The sequence below is a fragment of the Lithobates pipiens genome, unplaced genomic scaffold (genome assembly GCF_037356315.1).
Source record: "Lithobates pipiens isolate NorthernLeopardFrog02 unplaced genomic scaffold, aLitPip1_a1.2 Scaffold_18, whole genome shotgun sequence".
In the NCBI taxonomy this organism is placed as follows: Eukaryota; Metazoa; Chordata; class Amphibia; order Anura; family Ranidae; genus Lithobates; species Lithobates pipiens.
This window is the reverse complement of record NW_027507758.1, coordinates 265,296,026-265,317,752: the sequence shown is the minus strand read 5'-3', so window position 1 is coordinate 265,317,752 and position 21,727 is coordinate 265,296,026.

Genomic DNA, 21,727 nt, shown 5'->3' with positions numbered 1-21,727 from the left:
CATTTCTTTATATCTAACATGATTTGATGATATAATGCTTTGAACTACATGATATAGTAGCCTTATATTGACCATAATCTTACTATCTGTTCATATATACAGATCAACATGTACCATCACCCTCCTATCTGAACAAATGTAAACCCTTGAGCCACCAGACATTTATCAGCAGGTGTTACACTCCATAGCTGTAAGGTCCTTGTCTGTGAAGTTTGGAGTATTTAATCTCCCTCATTGTGTTTGGCTCACCCTTCTGGGGAGTTTCCTCCATGCATTGTCCTGGACTGCTGATCATCTAGCTGCCAGCCTTACAATACACCAGTGGGAGTTTTCACATACCAGCCACGTGCAATAACCATTTGTGCAATTTTGTAAGTAAAGACCATGCAATCCTTATCAACTACATGTTTAGTTAATGTATATATTGTTTTTTATGTTACTATGATACTAATATTATATGTTTGCATTGTTGAATCTATTACCTATATGACTTAATCCACTGTGCATACTGAAAACCCCAGTCATATCTATAATTTTTTTATTTTTTGGTGGTACGAGGAAAATAGGGATAAAGAGAGTGTGAGGATGACACAAAGGACTAATAAGGATCTGGGGAATGTGGATCAAGCTGGGGACCAGTCTATATCTAAAAGCACTGCTCAGAACAGTATAGAATAGAAAACATTGAACACATTCTTTTGTATGCCTCCCCAAACTTATTATGCTCCACTGAGATAACAGGGATGCCCAACCTTGCGCTATTGGGTATAATATCTGTGAATGATAAATCTTAAGACATTGCTACTCGTCTCTAGAAATTTGCACATGCACCAGAGGCGGATAAAGAAGAAACTTTGTTTGCAGCACCCACTTCACCGCAGGGAGAAGTTACAGAGGGAACACCTGATGCTACAGATAAATCCCAGGTTATGGACGGAGAAGGAGTAATAACTCAACAGGAACATCCAGATGAAATAGCGAGCAACGGAACCCCAGAGAATGCCTTGTGTGATAATTCTGTCAAATCCTCAAATACACAAAATACCTCAGAAAAAGAGCATGTAATTATGCTCACAGATATATTGAAAGACATTACTACATGTAACAGCTCTGTGAATATTCTTTCCCATAATTTGGAAGGAATGAGGGAGGATCTAACTTCAATTAGCCAAGATATGATCATTTTTTAAGAGAGAATGACAGCTGCTGAGGAGAGGATAACCATAGTTGAAGATTATTTAAACACAGCTGTGAATTCTAATAAAAAGGTTATGCAACAACTATCCACACATGACTCTTGATTGGAAGATATGGAGAACCGTCTCTGACATAATAATATTAGAATACTAGGTCTCCCTGAACGGGTAGAAGGAAATACTCCTACTGAACTGATAAACTGGCTCATGGAGACATCTCAAAGCAGTGAATTCTAGGTAGAAACGAACAAGATGGGTACTCTTACCAAAACCATGAGGTCATACGTGCATATAGAGATAGATTCCCACAGGTCTAACAGCCGTTGGAATTACTGTAGGTCCTATCATCCACAAGATTCCAATTTATGTAAAAAGCCAGCGAAAAAAGGTCAAAGTGTCATATCTGATATGACCTTTGACCTTTTTTGCTGGCTTTTTACCAACTTTTCGCAGGTTTTTACATAAATTGGAATCTTGTGGATGATAGGACCTACAGTAATTCATACGGACCATTCCTCCTATGACCAGAGGACCTACAGTAAATGTAAATGAAGTGCTAATTTCATAGAATGTAAGGGGTTTTGGTAGCCCTTCTAAGCAGCAAGCAATGTTTACTTCAATAGGGAGATTCACACCCTCAATAATATGTCTTCAGGAAACCCATTTAAACTCGTTACATTACTTTAAAAAAAATGTTTAATACTCAGTATTATTCTACATATACAACATACTTCAGAGGAGTGTCTATACTTATATCTATAGTAAGTATATCTATACTTATATCTAATTTTACATTTTGCATGTAGAAATATTAAGAAGGATAGTAAAGGTCAATTTATTTTTTTGTACTGTACATTATCAGGCCATTCATATGTGATTGGAAATATATATATCCCTCCACCATATTCAACTGAAATATTTAAAGAATATATTCAGTTAATATCTGATAAAATTGATAGTACATACCAATTGGTTGGTGATTTTAATAACTATATGGATTCCGCAATAGATAAATACAACATAATGGATAAGCAAACTTCATTGCGGCCTATGGTCTTTGCAGATATATAGCGGAATTGGGATTGATAGATTGCTGGAGACCGTAAGCCAACATATTTTCATGCTTTTCTAGTAGTTAGAAAAGCCTCTCTAGAATAGATTTAGAGTTGGGAACATATTCCATGCTACCATATCTTAGTAATATTAAATATGAGACTAGGGGTATCTCAGATCACTCTCCTATAATATTTAATTTTTCTTTTAGGACTAATCTAGGATGTACTCTGTGGAAGGACAACCATATTGGTTGTCACTTTTCCTTTATCTGAAGGAACTATGATTGAATTAATTACTTATCAGAATATAAACAGAACTTCAAGGTCTCCTTATTGCGCAGATATCAAAAATTAAGAAACAATCTAGGCAATGTGAAAAACCCTAGCTGATAATATGATGAAGGCTGAACTCCAATATTTTCTTAATCCAAACTAGATTATGCAGCAGTGGCTAAGAAGAAGGCAGAAAATAAAAGATTTTTCCTACAAGAACCTAATTTTGAGGAGGGAGAGGGGGCAGGACATTTATTGGCAACTATTGTAAAAGCTCAGCGGCCATCATCATGTATAACTGAAATACAATCATCTTCAAATAACAGGGTAGGTACTGCCCCAGAGATATTAGGGATATTCGGAGAATATTATCAGGCATTATATAAGAGCAGAGTATCCTACTCAGAGGAGTCTTTGAATAGATTCTTTGATACTATTGAATTACCAAATATCTCAAACGATGAAAGGGTGGCTTTGGAGGGTCCATTAATATTGGATGAGCAAGAAATGCAGCATTTAACTTACCTAATAATAAAGCACCAGGACCAGATGGTCTTCCAGAGGAAAATATATTAAAAATATGGGGGTGCGTTGCTACCTGAATTGTTTTGATGTTTTTAATTATGCCATAAAGGTGGGTTCACTACCTCCCTCTATGAATGAAGCATTAACTATTGTCCTACTGAAACCCGATAAGAACCCAAATAATCCTGACTCATACCGCCCAATATCTTTGCTAACATAAGACATTAAGCTGCTGGCAAAGGTACTGGTGATTAGATTATCAAGATACATTTCCAAACTAATCCATTGTGATCAATCAGGCTTTATTTCTAATAGATCTACAGCAAATAATATTAGGCGGCTATTTTTAAATTTACAACTCCCAACAGATAATATGGGAAATAGAGCTATAATGTCACTCAATGCGGTTAATGCATTTGACAGTATAAAGTGAGTCTTTGTGTGGAATTGCTTAAAATGATATGGGTTTGACCCCAGGTTTATTAAATGGATACAACTTTTGTATGCCTCCCCAAACTTATTATGCTCCACTGAGATAACAGGGATGCCCAAACTTGCGCTATTGGGTATAATATCTGATAGAGCATTACCAGTAGAGATGCATACTATGTGGATATGATCCCTATATTTAGCACAAAAAGTTATTCTACGAAAATGGGCATCTTTTGATCCTCCAACCCATAAACCATGGGTTGAGAAACTTAATTATATACTTAAAAGAGAAAAATTAACATATAAGCATAGAGGTACACTGCAAAAGTTTGGTAAAATATGGTCATGTTGGATAGAACCTAGTAATATATTATTTGATGGTTTAACAAGTAGAGAGGAGTGAAGGAAGAGGAGATAGGTGGGAGCAAAGAGCTGAGGCAGAAGAGTGAGGAGTGAGAAGAACGTAAAAGAGAGATCATTTTTTTTCCACTTCAGCGAAATTCCCCGAGAGACTTATTTCAACTTTCGCAGTTCTAATTTTGGTCTCTTCTCGTTTTCACATCATTGTGGATTATTTTCTTTTTTCCTTTACTTTTCCTTTAAAACTTTTTATTAATCTTTCTTTTTCCCTTCTCTTCTTATTTGTCAGGGCTGGCTTAGTCCTTCCTCCTCTGGGCTGGCTGCTCAGCTGTCGGTTAATTGCCAGCTCTCTTCTCTTTCCACAGTTACCAGCTGTTCCCAATGATGCTCGTCTGACTTGCCTATTTAAAGCCTTCCAGCTTACTCTTTCCTTTGCCTTCGTGTTGGTCACATCACAAGGAACCATCTCCTGCTGTTTGTTTCAAGACTGGCTTGCTGACATCCTTATCCTGCTTGCAGTTGCTCTCCTTGGATCCCTGACTTCTGGACTGGCTGATTACCCGATCTGGTTTATGAACTTTGGACTGGCTGACTACCCGATCTGGCTACTGGACTCTGGCTATGCTTGACTACGCTTTTTTCTATTTACTTTTTTATTTTTATTAATAAACAAGTGTGATTTGATTGTACTTCTGTCTCAGTCTGTTTCATGGTCCCTGACATTATTCTGTTACAATATTTTAAATTTTTCGTATAAAACAAGTGGAGTTTCTCTTTTAATTTATCTACTACTCCAAATTACCCTTACCCCCCCTCCCCACCCCGCCCCTGTTCCTTGTGCTTTCCTCTGTTCTACTTCCTACCACCACTTTCCTTTATAGATAATAAATAATTTTCTGTACACTTACATTTTTCCCTGCTTTCCCATTTTTTGTTGTTAGTCCGAGCTGTTCCTTTATCTCTTCTTTCCAGATTTTCCATTTTTTTGTGGTACTCGATTTTATCGAACAAGTCTCTCATCTCCAGTTTTTTCAGGGTTCAACCAATTTTTTGGGATCAGTCCTTTTGCCGTGTTAAGAAGTATCGGTATAATTGTTTTCCCTATCTGCTTCTTCGATGTTTTGAAGTTTTGAAACATACATATCTGTAATTTATATTCTATGTTTTTCTTTGTTATTTCGTTTATAATGCGCAGTATCTCTTGCCAGTACTCCTCTATCTTCGGGCACTCCCACCATATATGCAACATTGTTGCCTTTTGGTTGATAATTTGATGCTGATTGGAGGAAGTTGCCATAGTCTGATGATTGACTTGGGGGAGTCCAATCTGATGTGCAGGATGTATTTATGCTCCTACTATGTTTTCTTTATTGTATATTAAGTTATTAAGTTATTTTTGTCTGTGAGGTGCAAAGTTTTTGGTTTGTGTGTTTTCTTATTTCATGATACTTTATGGATTAATCTGACATACTATTTGTTTGTATGTATTATAATAAAAATAAAAGTTATTTGATTTAAAAAAAAAAAGATGTCCACGCCTTTGTGCGCTTAGGCTAGTCTGTTAGCTCTATGAGGGCAGCCACTGTCTGACATACATGACGTGTTTTTTTTGGGGTAACTTGTATCGCAACTACATTTGATTTTATCTGATGTTACACTATATATGTATTTTCTGGCACTGTTTGTCATCTATCTTTATGATGTCTCAATAAAATTTGTACTTTTTTACTCACCTGGTCTGTCCATTTAACAATCCCTGATGGGTTCACTGTGACTCTAGCATTAGGTAATCTTTTGCAAGTTGCACTGTGCAAAGGAATTTTCCCAGAGCTGAATGTGGTGAAATTTTGTGTACACGGCATAACATGTAGCTACAAAGCATAGTCTGTGTAAGACCCTATAACAACAGAACAACAGGGCCACCCTACTGAAACTGGAGTACCTTGGTAGCAATGTGGCCTCCTCACATTAGTTGGGTAGACTGGAAAAGCTGCATGCTATTAGACGGTGGCCCATCTGCCTGCAGGCTGGTTCTGATGGTGGAGGGCTGCTCACTTGTCTACAGATCACTTGCCCTGCTACTTCTGACTCTCTGAGCAGCTGAGGGAGGAAGCTGAGGATTTTATACCCACGGCGTAGTTGGAAAAGGAGTTAAGAGGGCCTGAGCTTCCATGGTAAATAAATGGGCACTTCACTACACAAATATACATACATACAATATCTCACAAAAGTGAGTACACCCCTCACATTTTTGTAAATATTTTATTATATCTTTCATGTGACAACACTGAAGAAATTACACTTTGCTACAATTTAAAGTAGTTAGTGTATAGCTTTAACAGTGTAAATTTTCTGTCCCCTCAAGATAACTCAACACACAGCTATTAATGTCTAAACCACTGGCAAGAAAAGTGAGTATACCCCTATGTGAAAATGTCCAAGTTGGGTCCAATTGGCTATTCCCCCCCCCCATCGGTGTCATGTGACTTGTTAGTGTTGCAAGGTCTCAGGTGTGAATGGGGAGCAGGGGTGATAAATTTGATGTTATCACTCTCATTCTCTCATACTGGTCACTGGAAGTTCAACATAGCACCTCATGGCAAAGAACTCTCTGAGGATCTGAAAATCTTTTTTTTTGCTCTACATAACGATGGCATAGGCTATAAGAAGATTGCCAAGACCCTGAAACTGAGTTACAACACAGTGGCCAAGAACATACAGCGATTTAACAGGACTGGTTCCACTCTAAACGGGCCTTGCCATAGTCGACCAAAGAAGTTGAGTGTACATGCTCAGCGTCATATCTAGAGGTTGTTTTTGGGAAATAGACATATGAGTGCTGCCAGCATTGCTGCAGAAGTTGAAGGGGTTAGGGGGTCAGCCTGTCAGTGCTCAGACCATACACTGCACGCTGCATCAAATTTGTCTGCATGGCTGTCATCCCAGAAGGAAGCCTCTTCTAAAGATGATGCATAAGAAAGCCCATAAACAGTTTGCTGAAGACAAGCAGACTAAGGACATGGATTACTTGAACCATGTTCTGGGGTCTGATGAGACCAAGATAAACTTATTTGGTTCAGATGGTGTCAAGCGTGTGTGGCGGCAACCAGGTGAGGAGTAGGGATGAGCTTCGTGTTCGAGTCGAACGTACGTTCGACTCGAACATTGGCTGTTCGGGCGTTCGGCGAAATCCAAACTCTTGGTCCGTTCGCGCCAAAATTCGTGTGGCGCGCGCGGACCACAATTCACTGCGGTGGCGCAGTGCATTGCTGGCTCGTGATTGGCCAAGCATGGACTGTGACCCCGCATTCTGCCTGTGGCCAATCATAGCTCAGGCTGTGTAGTGCACGCCCCACACTATATAAGGCCGCCTTTGAGGCGGCTTCGTGTAGTGTGTTACTTAGCATCTGAAGCAGTGGGTGTTCTGTGTACCTTCAACACAGTACACACCAATCGTTTTTGGCTGATTTCCTATCTTGCTGCTGTGTAGTGGTTGTTGTCTGTGCCCTGACTGCAGTATACACCACTATATTCACCTCACCTATATAGCTAGTGATCTAGCTTTAACCACTTAACAACTGCCCATTGCCGATTAACGGCTTCAGGACGGTTGTTTAACTCTGAGAGGCCGTTAATTAACGGCCTCCCAGAATTCTGCTCTCGCGTGCCCCGAGGTGTGCGCACTCGAGAGCATCCGTGACCGCCGGGTCGCATCACGGATCACGGTAAACGGCCGCTCGTAGCGGCCGTTTACCACGTGATTGCTCCGTCAAATGACGGAGTGATCACTTGGAAACAAACCGGCGTCATGTTATGACGCCTGTTCCTCCCTCCCCTCTCTGTACCGATCGGTACAGCGGAGGGGAAAGAGATCGGTGTCAGCAGCGATGTGGGCTGCATCTGCAGTGCCCACATCGCTGCTCACCGAATTTAACCCCTCAATTCCCTGCCAATACTCTGCAATACCAGTGCATACTCTGCAGTACCCTGCCATTACTCTGCAGTACCCCGCCATTACTCTGCAGTGCAGTACCCTGCCATTACTCTGCAGTGCAGTACCCTGCCATTACTCTGCAGTACCCCCCATTACTCTGCAGTACCCTGCCATTACTCTGCAGTGCAGTACCCTGCCATTACTCTGCAGTACCCCCCATTACTCTGCAGTACCCCCCAATACTCTGCAGTACCCGCCATTACTCTGCAGTACCCCCAATACTCTGCAGTACCCTGCCATTACTCTGTAGTACCCCCCAATACTCTGCAGTACCCTGCTATTACTCTGTAGTACCCCGCCAATACCCCGCCAATACTCTGTAATACCCTGCCATAAATTGCCATACCCAGCCATACTCAGAGATACCCAGCCATACTCGGTGATACCCTGAAATACCCAGCCATAGACGCCCCCCACCCCTCACCGCCCTCCGGTGCTTCTACCAACTCGCCAGTACGATCAAAGCCAGAATCTTTTTTTTATTTTTTATTTCAGGCTTCCCAGCCTAGAGGTGAGATGTGGGGTCATATTGACCCCCCAGATTTCACTGTAAAGAGGACCTGTCACCCCATATTCCTATTACAAGGGATGTTTACATTTCTTGTAATAGGAATAAAAGTGATCAAAAATATATTTTTGGGGAAAAAAATGTCAAACTAACATAAATAAAGTAAAATGAACAATAAAAAAATAAAATAAAAATTAAAGCGCCCATGTCCCCATGTGCTCGCATGTGCCACACATATGAGGTATCGCCGAGAATGTTAGAGCGAGAGCAATAATTCTAGTCCTAGACCTCCTCTGCAACTCAAAACATGTAACCAGTAAAAAAAAAATTAAAGCGTCGCCTATGGGGATTTTTTAAGTAGCGACGTTTGGCGCCATTCCACGGGCATGTGCAATTTTGAAGAGTGACATGTTTGATATCTATTTACTCAGCATAACTTCATCTTTCACTTTATGCAAACATTGGGCTAACAAGTGGTTAATAATAGAGCTTGCAGTCAGTAGTGTTAGGAGATAGTGCGTGCTGTCTGCGTGCTCTGTACCCAGTACATACCGCTATAATATAGGGCAGGCCCCTACTTTCAAACATCCAACTTACAAACATCTCCTACTTGCAAACGCAAGGAGACAGCAGCAAGTGAGATGAAAAAAGATGGACGACAAAAAAAATTATACAGGGGTGATAACCCTTCCCTATGTTTTCCAAAAAGCTTAAAGATAGTTTTTTTGACTGGAGCTACACTTTAAAAATGTACCGGTTGAAAATGACAAACAGATTCAACTTAACACAACAAACCTACACAGTCCCTGTCTTGTTTGCACCGCCTGTATACTGCTGTTCTGAGTATATAGGGCCTGGGGGCCACACGCATTTCCTTTTTTTAATATGGGTACGGGGTTCCCCTTAATATGCGTACAAGACCCAAATAGGCTGGTAATGGGCAGGGAGGGCTACCCATGCCATGTTTCTCAATGATTTTCAACCATATTGCAGGAACCAGATATAACATTAAAACCGCAAGCAGTTTTAAATGGTGTTATTTCCGTTTAATGTCATTTTGTGAAGGGACTGTTCTAAACACGGGAAACACGTGGCACTTCACAGGCATACTACAGACACCCCCCAGGCACCATATTTAAAGGAATATTTCACTTTTTTTTTTCACTTTAATCGTCATTAAAATCAGTGCTCCCGCCAAAACGGCAGTTTTTAAAACTTTTTTTTTGCAGTGACCCATGTCCCCTGAGGCAGGAGGCAGGTCCCCAAACCCTTTTTAGGACACTATCTTGCATATTAGCCGTTAAAATTAGCACTTTCCAATTCGAACGTTCGAGTCCCATAGACTTCAATGGGGTTCTAACGTTCGTACCGAACGCGGGGGTCGTTCGCAAGTTCTGGTGCGAACCGAAACGGGGGGTGTTCGGCTCATCCCTAGTGAGGAGTACAAAGACAAGTGTGTCTTGTCTAGAGTCAAGCATGCTGGTGGGAGTGTCATGGTCTGGTGCTGCATGAGTGCTGCCGGCGCTGGGGAGCTACAGTTCATTGAGGGACCCATGAATGGCAATATATACTGTGACATACTGAAGCAGAGCATGATCCCCTCCCTTCAGATACTGGGCTGCAGGGCAGTATTCCAACATGATAAGGACCTCCAAGCCAACCACTGCCTTGCTAAAGAAGCTGGGGGTAAAGGTGATGGAATGGCCAACATGTCTCCAGGCCTAAACCCTATTGAGCATTAGAGTGGGCCGTCCTCAAATGGAAGGTGGAGGAGCGCAAGGTCTCTAACATCCACCAGCTCAGTGATGTCATCATGGAGGAGTGAAAGAGGACTCCAGTGGCAACCTCTGAAGCTCTGGTGAACTGCATTCCCAAGAGGGTTAAGGCAGTGCTGGAAAATAATGGTGGCCACACAAAATATTGACACTTTGGGCCCAATTTGGACATTTTCACTCAGGGGTGTACTCACTTTTGTTGCCAGCGGTTTAGACATTAATTGCTTTGTGTTGAGTTATTTTAAGGGGACAGCAAATTTACACTGTTATACAAGCTGTACACTCACTACTCACTACTACACTCACTGTAGAAAAGTGTAATTTCTTCAGTGCTGTCACATTAAAAGATATTATAATATATTTACAAAAAATGTGAGGGGTGTACTCACTTCTGTGAGATACTGTACCATAGAAAATAGATTGACAGAGAAATACAAATGTATTTAATTACTTTTCCAACACACACATTTTATGAATATATATTCAATATATATACTTGCCATATATATCTAAAACTGGTTCAGAGGCACTCTTGGAGAGAAGGAAAAATCAAAACCATCAGTGCTTTTCTTGTCAACGCTTTGATGAAGCTCAGTCATTATCTTTCTCAAGACACCACTGTATATATATATATATATATATATATATATATATATATATATATATATATATATATATATATTATATAAACCACTGGCATATTGCATTCTCTTACTAAATGTCAATTGTATAACACTAACAGTAAGTCTTGTACTATGAAAATATCTGGAAGTGATATCCTGTTGATCTCCTTCACATCTGGAAAATGTGAACAATGCAAAGGCAGAAGATTAGCAAAGAAATGCTTTTTGTAAACATGCTTGTTGACATTGTCACCAGTACAAGATATGCTGTAAGCAATTCAAGTGGTTAAACATCTTTGCATAAGAAAAGCTTGTGAATGCGGATTTTAACCACTTCAATACCAGGCACTTAAACACCTTCCTGCCCAGACCAATTTTGAGCTTTCTGCGCTGTCGCACTTTGAATGACAATTGCGCGGTCATGCTACACTGTACCCAAATGAAATTTTTATAATTTTTTTTCCCACAAATAGAGCTTTTTTTTGGTGGTATTTGATCATCTCTGCGGCTTTTATTTTTTGCTAAACAAATAAAAAAATACCGAAAATTTTGAAAAAAAAAAGTTTTTTTTTGTTTCAGTTTCAAAACTTTGCAAATAAGTAAGTTTTCTCCTTCACTGATGGGGTTACACTGATGGGCAATGATAAGGCGGCACTGATGGGCACCGATGAGGTGGCACCAATGAAGTGGCACTGATGAGGTGGCATTGATGGACACCGATATGTGGCACTGATAGGCGGCACTGATGGGTGGTACTGATGGGCGACACGGATGGGCACTGATAGGTGGCACAAATTGGCACTGATAGCTGGCACGGATTGGCATGGATGGGCATGGATAGGTGGCACAGGTGGGCATGGGTTAGTCGGCACAGGTGGGCATGGGTATGCGGCACTGGTGGGCATGGGTAGGCGGCACAGGTGGGCATGGGTATGCGGCACTGGTGGGCATGGGTAGGCGGCACAGGTGGGCATGGGTAGGCGGCACAGGTGGGCATGGGTAGGTGGCACAGGTGGGCATGGATGGGCACTGATAAGTGGCATGGATGGGCACTGATAAGTGGCACGGATGGGAACTGATAGGCGGCATTGTATTATAATATATTTTACTAATGGATGCCAATCAGTGCCAATCAATAATGCATGCCAATCAGTGATGCCCATTGTGGGCACTGATTGGCATCCATTATGGGCACTGATTGGCATCCATTGTGGCACTGACTGGAATCCCTGGTGGTCTAGGGTGGCATACCTTGTCCTGGGCATCCCTGGTGGTCTGGTGGCATCCCTGGGGGTCCAGTGTGGGCATCCTCGGGGGGGCTGTGCTGATAATCGATCAGCACAGACCCCCCCTGTCAGAGGAGCAGCCGATCGGCTCTCCTCTACTCGCGTCTGACAGACGCGAGTGAGGAAAAGCCGATCACCGGCTTTTCCTATTTACACTGTGATCAGCCGTGATTGGACACAGCTGATCACGTGGTAAAGAGTCTCCATCGGAGACTCTTTACCGAGATCGTAGTTGCCGGGTGTCAGACTGACACCCCGCAACAATGATCGCCGCGATGCGCGCCCCCGGGGGCGCGCAGCGGCTCATAATCCTGATCACGTCATATGACGTCCGGTCAGGATTATGCAACCACTTTGCCACCGTCTATTTGTTATAGGGCGGGTGGCAAGTGGTTAAGACACATGGGCAGCTTTTCCATGATATTTTCTTTATCTACTAATAAAGAGTTTTCCCATGGATATAAATAAACAGTCATTGACTTTTTTTCTTCTCTGTGTACTTTAGTTGCATTATTCAAATTTTTTTTGTATAGGGATACACCGAGAGACAATAGAATAGGCACTCAGAATAGTTCTCTGCACATAGTACCTGTACAGTTGTAGGATACTGTACCTTTTCTAGTTTGCCACAACTAAAGTAAACAACAGTAAAATCTTGGATTGAGAGTAACTTGGTCTGTGAGTGTTTTGCAAGACAAGCATTTTTTTTTTATAAACGTGCGATGTCTTGATATACAAGTAGCAGCACTTTACAACTGAATAGATCATTAAAACAGGCACATCTAAGTATGCAGACATCCGAGGTAAAGCTCTCCACATAGACAATGCTCCACACCACTATCGACATCAACCCTTCCACGTTGCGCTCCACAAGAGCTTAAAGACTCTCTTTCAGATCGCTCTACTGCAGGGTAGTCTTCCCGGTCACGATTGTAGACTGACAACGGTGAGAGCCGGTGGTGCAGAGGATGGTCTATGCAGACAGCTTTACCATGGATGCCTGTATACTTAGATGTGCCTCTTTTAATCATCAACCATGTGAGTTGCTAAATGTTGTACCTTCATTAAATGTAACCATGTTAGAGAGGTGCCTCTCTTCTCTTTTAGACTCTGCAGATCCTGCTGGATTTTGCTTCTAATCCCCTTATGGAGGCTGCCATTTGTGGATGGACATTTTATGGTTACACAACCTATGACATTGCTATAATCTTTTTATATGGACTATAAACTGAAGGACTTATGAATACATGGTTGTGGAAAGAATCATCTGAGTTTCCAATATTTCTTTTGATATAGGAGTGCTTTGGATTACAAGCATGTTTCCAGAACGAATAATGCCCACAATCCAAAGTTTTGCTGTATCTTAAAAACTATGCCTGTTGAACTTAGCATTTAGTCAGTCTCCATATTTAATTTAATAGAAGAAGGGAGGTCAGGACTGATTGTTATGGCTCATGACAGTACCATTGTTTGCGCTAATATAGAAAGTTGTTCTATTGACCAGTTTGTGTTCAGTCAGTCAACTGCTCTCTGGTTGTACTATTGAGGTCAACATTTTCCATCTTTTTTGATAGTATAGCTTATCAATCTTTCAGTGGTGGTAAAGCCCTTTTGTAAATCAGGAGGCAAACTACATAGGTTTTTTTCTCCTCCCCCTTCCCCTCTTTTTTTTTTTGTATTTTGTATTCTTTTTTGGGTTCTTGGACTTTATCTCCATAAATGAACATATGTCAATCTCAGGTAATACATGATATTTCACAGGATAATTTCTGAAATGCTGTTTGCTCAGCACATTCTTTAGGCTTTAACTATTGAGTGGCACATGATCCGCTATTACCGTATTCAATTATAATAATTTTGAGCTACCCTCAACAGGTTATTTTTTGTTTCCTTTTGTTGTTACTGCTTATACCATGTAAGAGGCCTATTAGTATATGGTGTATATGTTGTCATTCTTAAACTACTCTCAGCCACTGGCCTAGGCAACTGTTCATTGTTTGTGAGTTTGCCTTAATTTAATAAAAATGTAATAAAAATATTGTGGTAGAAAGTTGTTCTATTGAAGGTAGTTCCTCCTCTGATTCAACACACCTTTGATGGACCGATGGATTTTCTGTCCACTAATAGCAGACCTAACTTACAGTATCATTGGAATGCAGAGTCTAAGGCAGGAATCTTCAAACTATGGCCCTTCAACTGATGCAGAGCTACATGTCCCATAAGGCATTGTAAAACTCTGACATTCACAGATGTGACTAGGCATGATGGGAATTGTAGTTACTGAACAACTGGAGTGCCATAGTTTGAAGACTCCTGGTTTAAGGAGTACTCAAACCATGAAGGACAGCTTCATCCTCAGTTATTAGAAGATGAAGTTGCATGTCCAAGTAATACAATTCAATCATCGCAAGACAAAAGTACAATTTTCACAGATAGTCTTAGTGGCAGTGTACACTGGCACCACATATTTGGCTTCTAAATAGATTTTAAAAAAATTTACAATTAGTTTGGCTTAAAGCAGTTGTAAAGCCTCACATGTACCCAGTGAAGTGACTACCATGAGGTAATACTCAGGTAATACACTGAGGTAATACATGAGAGGCTCCCGCCGACTAAACTCTCTTCGCGATGACAGCTGTTATATAGCTGAGGGCGGGGCCACACAGTGATGTAAACGGATGACTCCACCTTCCTCTGATGTCACGTGGTGTCAGAGGGGGTTGAGTCACCCCTCTAACTCATCTAAATAACTGGGTGGCCCCATCCTCAGCTATATAATAGCTGTTATCGCGAAGAGGCTTCAGTCAGTGGGAGCCTCCCATGGAGGTGGAGTTTTTTCAGGGTTTTTTTTCTCGGGTCGTCGGACACTGTGATCGAAGAGGAATTGACAGTTTCTTCACGGGACAGTTTTTAAAAAAAATAAAGGACTTGTCTCAAATTGTCTACTGTCATTTTTACCATTTTGACACTTTTTTGGCGAGTGTGTAGGGGTACAATGTACCCAATATCCATTTACATAGGGGGGCTGGGATCTGAGGGTACCCTTGTTAAAGGTGGCTTCCAGATTTCGATAAGCCCTCCACTCACAGACCCCCACAACCCCCAAGCGTTGTGGGGATGAGGCGCTTTGGGGGGCCCCAAAGCACCCTCCCCATATTAAGGGCATGTGGTCTGGTACGGTTCAGGAGGGGTGGTGCTCTCTCGTCACCTCCCCACTTTTCCTGTGGCTTGTCAGGTTGCATGCTCGGGTAAGGGAATGGTATGAATTTTTGGGACGACCCTATACCTGGTATGGATTTTAAGCAGACCCCTAAGCATTTTTTTATTTTGATGCCTTTTGTTTCAATGATTTTTATCTATATTGCTGGGATCTGACAATTCATTACAGCTGTGGACAGTTTTATCCACTTACGGACCACCCGTGCAGTTTTAAGCTGCAACTTTAAAGAGGAATACCATTGTTACTGCAGCAGCTAGCTGCCAAACCCCGGTATCCTCTTCTTCAATGAGTGGTTTGCTTCAAGATAAAAGTGGTCTCTGCTGCGAATTTGCCGCAAGATCACTTTTATCGGCGGCGAGAGAGGGGCCCCCCTTCCTGCCACTCTCCGGTGCCCTTCACCGCTTACCAGAGCCATCACCAGTGGCCGAGATGATCGTGTCCTGTCCCTGGCTTAGCATGGAGAGTGAGTGGAAGATGGTGCCCACCCATCTCCATACCACTGCAGGGCGGAAAACAATGTCAAAACATCACTTCCACCGATAGCTTTCAAAGGGACTTTTGTTTTTTTTGTTTGTTTTTCAAATGACATAAACATTTTTTTTTCATTGCATTTTAGTGTAAATATGAGATCTGAGGTCTTTTTGACCCCAGATCTCATATTTAAAAGGTCCTGTCATGCTTTTTTTCTATTACAAGGGATGTAGGTTTACATTCCCTGTAATAGGAATAAAAGTGACACAATTTTTTTAAAAAAGAACAGTGGAAAAAATCTAAAATAGATAAATGCGCCCTGTCCTGCTGAGCTTGCGTGCAGAAGCAAACGTATACGTGAGCAGCGCCTGCATATGAAAATGGTGTTCAAACCACACATGTGAGGTATCACTGTGATCGGCAGAGCGAGAGCAATAATTCTAGCTCACGATCTCCTCTGTAAGTCTGGGTAAAAATTTGTCGTCATTTCACAAGGGCAAATTCAAGAGTGACATGTTGAGTATCAATTTACTCTACTCTACTCTATCTTTCGCAATATAAGAAAAATTTGCTAATTTTATTGTTGTCTTATTTTTTAACTCAAAAAAAGTGTATCTTTAAAAAAAAAAGACCGCTGCGCAAATACGTTGTGACAGAAAGTATTGCAATGGCTGCCATTTTATTCTCTATGGTATTAGAAAAAAAATGTTTGGGGGTTCTAAGTAATTTTCTAACAAAAAAAAGGTTTTTAAACACCAAATCTCAGAAAGAGGCTTGGTCCTTAAGTGGTTAAATTACTTTATTTCCATTAGAAATTAAATTTTGCTGTGGTATTGTTCTAAACATGGAAAATACGCATACTATAGACGCCCCCCAGGCACAATATTTAAAGGGATATTTTCATTTTTTAAGCAAAAACAGATGTTTTTAAAGCTTTTTTTTGCATTGATATATGTCCCCGGGGGAGAACCTGGGTCCTGCCCCAGAGGACATGTATCAATGCAAAAAAAAACATTTTTAAAAATGGCTGTTTTTTTAGGAGCAGTGATTTTTCCCACTGCATTCCATTTTTTTCAATTTTTTTTATCAGTATTGCCGGGATCCGACAATTCTTTATAGGTACAAGCAGTTTTAAATTCGATTTTTTCCTTTATAAATGCAATTTTGCTGCGGTATTGTTCTAAACAGGGAAAAAATGCACTACTTTACAGGCATACTAAGGACAACCCCCCCCCCCCCCCCCCAGCATGATATTTAAAGGAATTTTTCATTTTTATTGTTTTACTTTAAGCATTATTAAAATCGTTGCACCTGAAAAAATGGCCATTTTAAAAACTTTTTTGTGCATTGATACATGTCCTCTGGGGCAGGACCTGGGTCCCCATACACTTTTTATGGCAATACCTTGCATTTAAGCCTTTAAAATGCCATAGAGCCCATAGACTTTAACTGGGCTCAACAGCTGTTTTTTTGCCCACGAACACAGCATAATGTTTTTGCTGTTCGGCCAACAGGCAAACACCCAATGTTCGAGTCAAACATCGGGCTCATCCCTATTACAATATAAAGAGCGGCAGTGTGAGCCTGTAGAGGCTTGAGAAGGTAGCCTCTTGGTGTGGCATGACTTCTCATCTGGCCATTAGGGAGGACATGTAGGCTGACTAGGGACCAGACGACTTTTATTCAGAATCGATAGTGAGAGGCCTCTGGCCAATCTTATACAGTTCTATCTTGTTGCCTTTGCCTGTCTGTGCCAGTAGGGTTAATTTTAGGGGAATACTATGACTTGTATATTACAAAAATTCTCCTTGTGAGAGTGAGCACTCCTGCAATAATTGAGGTCCCCATTGCCAGAAAGATTTTTTTTTTGATCTGTCCAGTTCTCCCTCTGGCCATTGGTTTAGTTAGGACCTTGAAAGCTATTGATAGGCCATACTGATTATTGCCTCCCATTAAGTTCACTTTTATACTTACTATTGTATTTTTACCTAATCTATCTTGCAATTGATTTCATCAGTGTTTAATACAAGGTTAATGTTTATTATTGTTGGATTTGTAATGCCGCGTACACACGACCGGACTTAGGTCCGACAGACTTTCGACGGAGTTCTGACAGAGTTCTGACGGAGTTCTGACAGAGTTCTGACGGACTTTCCGAATGAACGGACTTGGCCACATACAATCACACCAAAGTCCGACGGATTTGAACGTGATGACGTACGACCGGAATAGAATAAGGAAGTTCATAGCCAGTAGCCAATAGCTGCCCTAGCTTCAGTTTTTGTCCGTCGGACTAGCATACACACGAGCGGATTTCTCGGTAGGAACTGGGTCCGGCGGAGTTCTGGCGGAAAAATTTGAAACATGTTCCATTTCTAAAGTCTGTCAGACTTTTGCAAATCAAAAGTCCGCTGCAGCCAACACGCAATCGAATAGTCTGCCGGAATTGTTCTGTCGGACCATTGATGTTGAAAAGTCCGGTCGTGTGTACGCGGCATTAGAAACAAATCTTACTTTGCAGGGCATGACTTGGTCCTAATAAATCCATTTGCATTTTTGTACTGATGTGTTGGTGAGTGTTGGGTTCAGTTCAGGGTGGGTCATCACTTGGGAGGAACCAACATTCCAGCAACTCCTTGGGGAGTAAGTACTGCATAAGAACATACACATTCAAATGTTCTCAGCACAACAGCCTTTCTAATGCAAGTCATATAAAACAGATAGATTTGTGGCACTTACGGTTAGCATGTCTGAAGGGAGCACAGACATCTTTAATGTGAGCAGAGGCTGCAGGGAAGTGTAGGTTCTCTGTGATAATTGACTTAATTCAAGAAATATCCCATATAAGCAGTAATACTTGGCAGACTGCACTCAACAAAGTGTTGGAATGGCAGAGCCATAGATCAATGGCCTTTAACATATATTTTAAAAAAAAAATTATACCTAAAATTATTTTAGTAAATAATAAGTTCAAACTGTGGTATACACTGCAGTCATCTAATCATACATCCAATAAATAATTTATGTGTGTAATTTGTTTGAAACCAAAGCTCTATTTCCAAGAAAACAGACAATTTGGATTGATTTTACAGCTTCTGCATTATATTGTTGTCAGAGTAGTACCGCAGAGGGCACAGCATGTGGTGGGGAACACAAGCATCTGAATTGCCTAGAAGTGTCTTTGATGTAAAGATTTCGCTGGTAGATTTGCTGTGCAACAAAGTGACAATTCCAGGAACAGGCAATGGAACAGGTAACTACAGTATAAAGAGTCTTTTTCTACTGGGTGTTTTAAAATTTATTTTTAATTAAGTGACAGAGCTATTTTAATTATGTTTGTTCACCTTAAAAATGCACTAGTGCTTGTACAAGCCTTTGTAAGCGCTCACACATTAATATTCTAGCCTATATCTGATTCAGTCTCTTTCGATATTCTTAAAATATATTTCCGACCAATCATTTCTCATTAAACCTTGTAATTTCAAATATTATAAATATCAAATACTTTTTAAACATAGCAGAGAATACACACACATACGCCTTTTTTTTCCCTCTTGTTCATGTTTTTTTTTTTTCTCTAAACTATTTTCTCATAAAAAAAAACTCACAATTTTACCAAAAAAATTAAAACTACTGTAAATGTACAATGTATAACTAGCTTTTCTAAATAGCTCTTACATAACCATACTCTTAAGTCTTTGTACTTTTATCTACTATGTTTACTGCTGTTGGAAATGGTTTAATCGCCACATTGTTGATAGATATTTGTAGCAGATTTGCTTGGACTGTGCTTCCTTGCTGTTTATTTAATAAAGCTTTAGACTTTGAAGTATTTAGAACCTCATCCAATACAAAGCAAAGCCATTAGGGCAAAGAGAGCAAACTCACTGCAATTTGTTTGGGCTGAAAGGTATTGTATTCTCATCAAGTTAGCTCAACATTGCAGTGACCTCTTATGTTTTACACGTGCTACTGAATCCTTAATATTGACATAAACAATCAATGCATTGTAGGTAGTCATGATTATTATTTTCAGCAGTATTAACTCCTTGCTCACAATAAAAAATGGAAAATTATAATCCAAGGGTTCCTTTATAAAATTATGTTTTTTTTTTGTTTTGTTTTTTAAATAGTGTGATGGCAGGTATGCGGAGAACTGTGAAGCAGGTTTAAAACCCATTCTTTGAAAGTGCCAGTGACCATCCATGATCTGGTCTTTATTTAGAAAACATGTTGCCATGTTGCACACCTGAGTGTTATTTTGTACAAGATCTTCTTTATATGCAAGCTAGGTTTCAACTATACAGACCAACAAACAAATGGAAGAGATGGTTCAATCTTCTGTGAACAATAAAAAGCCTTGTGACTCCTTTCCGCAGAACCTGTACCACTCTCACTCTAGAGTTTTTTAATTAATAATTAGTAAATGTTGAAGCTTGATGCTGCCCACTTTAACCCTGCTGTCTTAGGTACTGACCCATAAATGCCATAATGGTAAATACAGCCTTATACATGATGCTTTCTGACCTACTTTTTTTTTTAATATACCCATCAGTATAATTTTGAAAAAGAAAATGTATGAAGGTTGAATAACAGGAACTTCCAGATGAGTTTCAATCCCCCCCCCCACCCCAGGACATCCAAATATCATGATGGCCTAATGCAACTAGGGACCAAGCTAATATATTCAGTTCTATTCTCTCCTGCACTTTCCTGCCGGTCACTGAGGATGTCCATAACAATGCTGGGTCAACAGTATTGCACAGGTGGAGATAGGGGTGGGCCAGAGCCAGCGACAAAAACTGTTTTAAAGTAAAACACGCTTCAACCTGAACAAAAACAGGCGGTTGACACATTACATTAGTAGGGGCTTTAGTTGGAGTCTGAAAACAGCCCTGTAAACTGCTGCTGTAATTGAAACTTACAGGGTCATATGCAGGAGGCTCCAGAAGGATGATGTTCTCTTTTTATAGTATAATAGGTAATGTGACATATGCAAGGCGAAGTAACAGCAATTCTGCTCTAATTAGATCTCAGCAGAGCAAATTATGGAATGAGGCTTACAAGATGAAAGCTTGTACAGCTATTTGCTACATTAAATCCACTCCAGCTGCTCTGCAGGTTAGGATACAAGTTAATCAATGAGCAATTCATATCTAGATGATTCTGTTTTGTGCAAGGAAGCCAAATTAAGTAAACCATTTTATATAGTACATTATAGTAGTAATGATAATAGCACAGCTTGAACCTGCCTGAGTGGGATAAAATCAGATGCTTCTGTTATTCTGTTCATATACATGTGTACATGTATATATAAATAAAAATAAATAAATAAAAATAAATAAATACATATATATATATGAATGCATATATATGATCTTTATTGCTAGAACTCTAGTCCTAACTATTTTTTTTTTTTAACAGAAAAGTTTTAATTTATCTCCAACAGGAGATGTGTTTCCATATACAATATAGTTATATACGAACATAAAACTTTATATAATAACAGAGATTACATCATTATTACATCATCATTCAAGGCGTAACAGTAAAGCAGTGCTTTACAACCGTTTCATAATATATATTGTTTGGAATAAATAAGCAGTGTAAGAAATAATAGGTCTATCTATAAAATGTGTTTACATATTCATATATTCATACAAGACAGCTTACATGTCAGTTGTGTGGGGGTTCCCTTGGTGGTGGTGGTGGTGGGGGGGGGGACCCATGTAGAGACAGCTCCAAGGCTGGTCCAAGATATGGTGGGGTCTTTGCCCATATTGGAGTGGTTTTAACTTTTGGCCCAGGTGCCCCATGTTTTCTCAAATTTTTAGGGCATTTACGGCACATATATGTTAGCTTGTACAGAGGGAGGGTGGGGTCAATTAGAGCTCTCCACTGTGCAACTGTAAGGGGCTCAGGCTGCTTCCATTTAGTTAAGATTACTTTTTTGGCATAGAATGAGTCATAGAAAATTTGTAATCTTTTGTGTGTGTTTGTGGTGACTGG